Below are 7,382 nucleotides of genomic sequence, written 5' to 3'. Positions count from 1 at the left end.
TAGATGGGTGCCTGAACCGTATCCTGTTTCCTGAAGTCAATCACCAGCTCCTTAGTTTTACTGACATTGAGAGACAGGTTGTTGTCCTGGCACCACTCTGCCAGGAGCCTCACCTCTTCTCTGTAGGCCGTCTCATCGTTGTTGGTGATCAGACCCACAATGGTGGTATCATCGGCAAACTTTATAATGGTGTTGGAGCTGTGACTGGCCACACAGTCATGTGTGAAAAGGGAGTATAGCACTGGGCTCATTACACTTCCCTGTGGAGTGCCAGTGTTGAGGATCAGTGGGGAAGAGGTATTATTGCGGATCCGCACACGCTGGGGTCTGTTGGTGAGGAAATCCAGGATCCAATTGTACAATGCAGCACTCAGTCCCAGCCCTAGTAGTTTCTGGATCAGCTTGGTTGAGATGACAGTATTAAATGCTAAGCTATAGTCTACAAACAATAGCCTTGCATATCAGTTTTTATTATCCAGGTGAGACAGAATGGTGTGAAGTGTGTGTGATATCGTGTCTTCAGTGGATCTGTTGTGGCGGTAGGCAAACTGCAGTGGGTCCAGAGTGTCTGGGATGGTGTCCTTAATGTGTCCCAGCACCAGCCTCTCAAAGCATTTCATTGCAATGGGGGTCAGTGCCACTGGGCGATAGTCATTAAGGAAGCTCACTTTGTTCTTCTTGGGAACGGGGATGATGGTGGTAGTTTTGAAACAAGTGGGTACAGTTGAGCTTTTTAAGGAGGTGTTAAATATGTCCGTGAAGACAGCAGCCAGTTGCTCACTGCATGCTTTTAAAACTCGCCCTGAAATTCCATCCAGACCAGCAGCTTTGCGGATGTTACTCGGCTAAAAGTTTTTCTCACCTGTGCCACAGAGACGGTGAGACCAGCGTTATCATGTACTGTGGGGATTCGCAGCAGGGTGTCTTCGTTCTCGAACTCAAAGCAGCCATAAGACACATTCAGTTCATCGGGGAGAGACAGAGCAGCACCTGTCAATGTCCGCCTCTGTGGTTTATAGTCTGTTAATGTTTGGATTCCCTGCCACAGCCTACGTGCATCTGGAGTGCAGTTAAACTGTGATTCCACCTTCCTGCTATATTTCCGTTTCGCACTGGCGATGGCTTTGCGGAGCTCGTACTTGCTCTTCTTGTACGCGTCTGTGTCTCCGGACTGAAACGCGCAAGTTCGCGTGCGGATCTTATTTCGGACTTCGGCGGTTATCCATGGTTTTTGGTTGGGGAATGAGCGGACTGTTTTATGTGGTATGCAGACATTTACATAGAACCCGATGAAGTCCGTGACCACTGTGGCATACTCATCCAGACTGGAGGATGAGTTTCTGAACATGTCCCAGTCCACGGAGTCAAAGCAGTCCTGCAGCCTTTCCTCCGCTTCTGGTGTCCAGCGCTGCACAGTGCGCGTCACAGGGTCCTCTCGCTTGAGTTTCTGCTTGTAGACTGGGAGCAGCAGAATTGAGGTGTGATCTGACTGCCCGCGGTGTGAACGCAGCAGGGAGCGGTACGCACCTTTGTGTGAAGTGTAGCAGTGGTCGAGGGTGTTTGAGCCTCTGGTGGGGCAGGAGATGTGCTGATGATACTTGGGGTATACGTTCCTGAAATTGGCTTGGTAAAGTCCCCAGAGATAATGAACAGTCCGTCTGGGTGCTTGTTCTCGTACTTGGTGACAACGTGGTACAGATCGTTCAGCGTGCTGTGTGTGTTCCCTTGGGATGGGATGTAAACTGCAGCCATGAGCACAGCCAAGAACTCCCTGGGCAGGTAGAACGGTCGGCATTTGATCAGGAGATATTCAAGGTCCAGAATGCAGTTCTGTGCAATCACTTCCACATTCGTGCACCATTCGTTGTTAATAAGAAAGCATACGTCCCCTCCTCTGTTTTTCCCTGATGAATCAGTCCAATCTGCACGGTAAATTGAGAAGCCCTTGGGCTGGACCGCGTGGTCCGGTGTGCTGGCAGTGAGCCACGTCTCCGTAAAGTAGAAAACACAGCAGTTCTGTAAGTCTCTTCGGAATTTAAGTCGGCCTCTGAGATCGTCCATTTTGTTGTCTAGAGACTGAACGTTGGACAGGAAAATGCTGGGCATTGGAGGTCGTAGCCCGCGGCGTTTCGCTCTCACCTGAACGCCGGCCCTGCGGCCTCGTTTCCGAGGTCGCATCTTCTGTGTGGTCTCAGGTGGGACGCAGTCATGATGTCGTTCGTGGCAGAGCGAAGGTAGCGAGTTCGGCTAATGCTAAGAATTGGGTCTAATCGCATCGTTTCACGTATTTGCAGAAGTGTTTAGTGGTCATAAGTAATAAGAGAATAAACTGGCTGGAAGAACAGTGACTGCCACGCCCACACCTCCGAGCCAACACGGAACACCTGGGACGCAGCGCACACTGGGGCATAAAAGGCTGCGCCAGACCAGCAGCTGATGCGGAACCTTGTTCAGCCTTGTTGTTTGCGACCTCCTAGCTCTTCTAATTTCTGTTCCCTAACACCTTCCCCGATCCCGTCCCTTGTTCCCAAGATCCTGTACCTCTTTATGATCAGTGACCTCTTGCCTGTGTACCGCCCTCGCCTTTTGGATTCTCCCTGTAACGATGTTTACACCTCGAAGACCAATCACCTGTTCTTTGACCACTTCTCTTGGATTTCCCCGAATACACCACGTATACCGCTCTGCGCTTGGGTCCACCGCTTCCTTCCGGAACCAGACATGACTGTGACACAAACAAAATAATATACACTAAACTAACAAGTCTGCGAGGAGAAGCAATCAACACATTGCCTCGCACCAGCGCCATGTTTAGCGACACACATGTCAAAGAGCACAAAGAGAGTAACACATCAACAGAAGGAGAGATCTGGATTCAGACATGTGATTCTTTAACTAGTATACATCACATGAGTAGCTGCATATGGGCTTTTATGAAATAAATTATCGAAAATTATTAAACACTTTTTTAAACACATTCATAGAGAAGTCATGAGTCCAAAAGAGATGAGTTTTGAGACTCTTCTTAAATGTAGAGAGAGATTCAGAAGTTCTGACTGAGAGGGGGAGGTCATTCCATCACACTGGAGCCAGAAGCGCAAACCTTTGTGCTTTTGATTTTGGACCTCTTGTGCGTGGGAGCACTAGGAAGGCAGGGGTGTAGGAGTGTAGCAGTCTGGTTGTGTCTGGTTCATGAGCTTTGAATGACTAAAGAAGTTTTGATTCACTTTTTCCCCCAATTATGTATGTTTTTAAAATTCTTCTATTCTTCACATTTTTAGCTGTTCAAAATAGCTGCCATTTTTCAATCATTAGATTTAGTAGCTTATCTCTTCTTGGAAATGTGTATTTTTGTAATTATGGCCTGGCCTTAAATTATTATTCTGTACAGGGCACTATGTTAATAATAATAATAATAATAATAATAATAATAATTCTCTTCCTGGATCTGAGCCTTCTTGTGGCGGAAGAGCTTACCTGATCTAGGGATCTCCAGAACTACAGTATATCGTCAGGAGCACTATGCTCCTGGTAGGGTCTCCCAAGGCGAACAGGTCTGGAGTGAAGATCCAAGACTAACACAATCCAAAAATCCCCATGAAAAAAAGTAGACAACACGTTTACCCAGCCTGGAATAGGGTCACCGGGACCTACCCCTGGAGCCAGGCCTGGGGGTAGTGTTCCTACGCGAGTGCTTGGAGGCCAAGCAGCCCATGTCACCCGGCCGGGCTCAGCCCGAAAAGGCAATGTAGGGAGGGGGCCATGTTGACCCACCACCCACAAGGTTCTACATGAGGGTTGGGTGCAATGCCTTTCAGGCATCAGGAGGGGGCGGGGTGGCGCATGGCGTCATGGCCCCTCGTGGCAGAAACTGGCTCTTGGCATGTGGAATGTAACCTCGCAGGGGGGGAAGGAGCCGGAGATGGTGCAGGAGGTTGAGAGATACCAACTAGATATAGTTGAGATCACCTCCACTCACAGTATTGGCTCTGGAACCAAACTCCTCGATAGGGGGTGGTCTCTTTCCTACTCAGGAGTTGCACAGGGTGAGAGGCGCCAGTTGGGTGTGGGGATACTCACAAGCCCCGGCTGGCTGCCGTACAGTTGGAGTTTGTCTCAGCGGACGAGAGCGTTGCCCCAATGCGACTTAAGGTTGCAGAGAGGAAAACTTTGATTGTTGTGTACGCTTATGCACCAAACAGCAGCTCAGAGTATTTGGTCTTCTTGGAGAGGGTGGGTGGGGTTCTGGACAGGGCTCCACCTACAGGCTCCATCGTCCTGTTGGGGGACTTCAACGCTCACGTTGGCAACGACTAGGAAATCTAGAGTGGGGTAATTGGGAAAAACGGCTTGCCCAATCTAAACCAGAATGGTGAAATGTTATCGGACTTCTGTGCCAGTCATGGTTTGTCCATAACAAACACCATGTTCGAACACAAGTATGTTCATAAGTGTACTTGGAACCATAGCTCCTTGGGCTAAAGGTAAATGATTGACTTTGTAGTCAATTCATCTGACTTGAGGCCTTATGTTCTGGACACTCGAGTGAAGAAAGGTGCTGAGTTGTCAACCGATCACCATCTGGTGGTGAGTTGGATTAGATGGTGGGGAAAACTGATGGACAAACCTGGTAGACCCAAGCATTTAGTGAGGGTGTGCTGAGAACGACTGTCAGAGGACCCTGTCCGAAATGATTTCAACTCCCACCTCCATGAGAACTTCTCCCATGTCCTGGAGGAGGTAGGGGACGGAGTCCGAATGGACCCTGTTCAAAACCTCCATTGTGGAAGGTGCCAGTCACGGCGGTAATCCAAGAACCCGCTGGCTGACACCGGTGGTGAGGGAAGCCGTCAAGCTGAAGAAGGAAGCCTTTAGGGCCTGGTTGGCTCTAGGGACTCCTGACTCAGTGAATAGGTACCGGCAGGCAAAAAAGGCAGCAGCGGCTGCGCTTGCAGAAGAAAAATCCAGAGCATGGGAGGAGTTTGGGGAGGCCATGGAAAATGACTTTCGGTCAGCCTCAAAGATGTTCTGGAAAACTATCCGGAAACTCGGGAAGAGTTAGAGGAACTTCGCTCAAGCTGTGCTTAGCAAAGATGGAGAAATTTTTTTTTTTTTTTTCAGAACCGCTTGTCCCTTACGGGGTCACGGGGAACCGGAGCCTACCCGGCAACACAGGGCGTAAGGCCAGAGGGGGAAGGGGACACACCCAGGACGGGACGCCAGTCCGTCGCAAGGCACCCCAAGTGGGACTTGAACCCCAGACCCACCGGAGAGCAGGACTGCGGTCCAACCCACTGCGCCACCACACCCCCAAGATGGAGAAATTTTGACCTCAAATAAGGATATTGTCAGGAGGTGGAAGGAGCACTTTGAGGAACTCCTAACCCCGAGAGATATGCCTCCCTTACAGGAGTCAGGGCCAGTGGTTTCCAGGGTATTAGAGTCCATTTCCCTGGTGGAAGTCACTGAGGCAATTGGAAAGCTTCACAGTGGCAAAGCACCGGGGGTGGATGAGATTCGCCCGGAACTACTTAAGCCCTTGGATGTTGTGGGGCTATTCTGGGGCTTCAATGTTGCATGGACCTCAGAGACAGTGCCTTTGGATTGGCAAACTGGGGTGGTGGTCCCTCTCTTCAAGAAAAGGGACCAGACAGTGTGTGCCAACTATCGGGGTATCACACTTCTCAGCTTCCCTGGGAAGTCTATGCCAGGGTGCTGGAAAGGAGGCTCCGGCCGATAGTTGAACCTCGGATTGAAGAGGAACAATGCGGATTCCGTCCTGGCCGTGGAACAGTGGACCAGCTTTTTACCCTCTCACAGATAATTGAGGGGGCATGGGAGTTCGTTGTTCCAGTCTACATGTGTTTTGTGGACTTGCAGAAGGTTTACAACCGGACTCCTCCAGAAATTCCGTAGGATGTGCTTTGGGAGTATGGGGTCCTGGGGCCACTACTGCGGGCCATTCGGTCTCTGTACAAACGGAGTGAGAGCTGTGTCTGCATACTTGGCATTAAGTCAAGCTTGTTCAGTATGGGTGTTGGACTCCGCCAATGTTGTGCTTTGTCTCCACTCCTGTTTGTGATTTTCATGGACTGGATATCAAGGCGCAGCTGAGGTCAGGAACTCATTCTGTGTGGGGGCTGGAGGGTGATGTCTCTGCTTTTTGCGAATGATGTTGTACTTTTGACACCATCACACGGATGCCTCCAGCATGCATTGGAATGGTTTGCAGCCAAGTGTGAAGTGGCTGGTATGAGGATCAGCACCTCCAAGCCTGAATCCATGGTTCTCTCACAGAAAAGGATGGCACGCCCCTTTCAGGCAAGGGGAGAGAATTTACCCCAGGTGGAGGAGTTAAAGTATATTGGGGTCTTGTTCGTGAGTGAGGGGAGAAGGGAGCATGAGATCGGCCGCAGACTGGGAGCAGCGGCAGCAGTAATGTGGCCGCTGTACCGGACTGTAGTGGTGAAGGGGGAGCTGAGCCATAAGGTAAAGTCCTCTACTTACCAGTCGGTCTACGTCCCTACCCTTACCTATGGTCATGAACTCTGGGTAATGACCGAAAGAATAAGATCATGGATACAAGCGGCTGAAATGAGTTTTCCCCACAGGGTGGTGCGACTCATTCTCCATGACAGGGTGAGGAGTTCAGGCATCCGAGAGGAACTCACGAGTAGAGCCATTACTCCTCCACATTGACAGGAGCCAGTTGAGGTGGTTCGGGCATCTGGCAACTGGGATGAGGCCCAGAGTCTGGCCCAGGACCCCCTGGAGAGATTATATTTCCCAGTTGGCCTGGGAGTGATTAGGGATCACCCGGGTTGAGCTGGAGGAAGTTGCGGGGGGCAGGAACGTCTGGGCTGTGCTGATCTCCCTATTGCCACCGCGACCCTAGTAGGACAAGTGGGTAAGAAAATGGAGGGATGGATGTATAATAATAATTTCTTCTTCTTCTTCTTCTTCTTCTTCTTCTTCTTCTTCTTCTTCTTCTTCTTCTTATTATTATTATTTTGTTGTCAATAATTTGTCAAAAATCGGGGGGCGCAGTGGAATGGACAGGGTCCTGCTCTCCAGTGGGTCTGGGGTTCGAGTCCTGCTTGGGGTGCCTTGTGACAGACTGGCGTCCTGTCCTGGGTGTGTCCCCTCCCCCTCCAGCCTTACGCCCTGAGTTGCCGGGTTAGGCTCCGGTTCCCCGCGACCCCGTATGGGACAAGCGGTTCAGAAAGTGTGTGTGTGTGTAATTTGTCAAAAATCAAACCTTCAGCAGTGTGCAGCAGTAATCACATTACAATGGAAATGGTCCAACAGATATTTTTACAGGAGTCTCCAGGCTGTCTCTCAGAGGGCCTGAATAGCGTATGACTCGCAAGCGCAAATGCTGA

The sequence above is a fragment of the Scleropages formosus genome, chromosome 17 (assembly GCF_900964775.1).
Source record: "Scleropages formosus chromosome 17, fSclFor1.1, whole genome shotgun sequence".
NCBI classification, from domain to species: domain Eukaryota; kingdom Metazoa; phylum Chordata; class Actinopteri; order Osteoglossiformes; family Osteoglossidae; genus Scleropages; species Scleropages formosus.
This window is presented reverse-complemented; position numbering follows the sequence as displayed.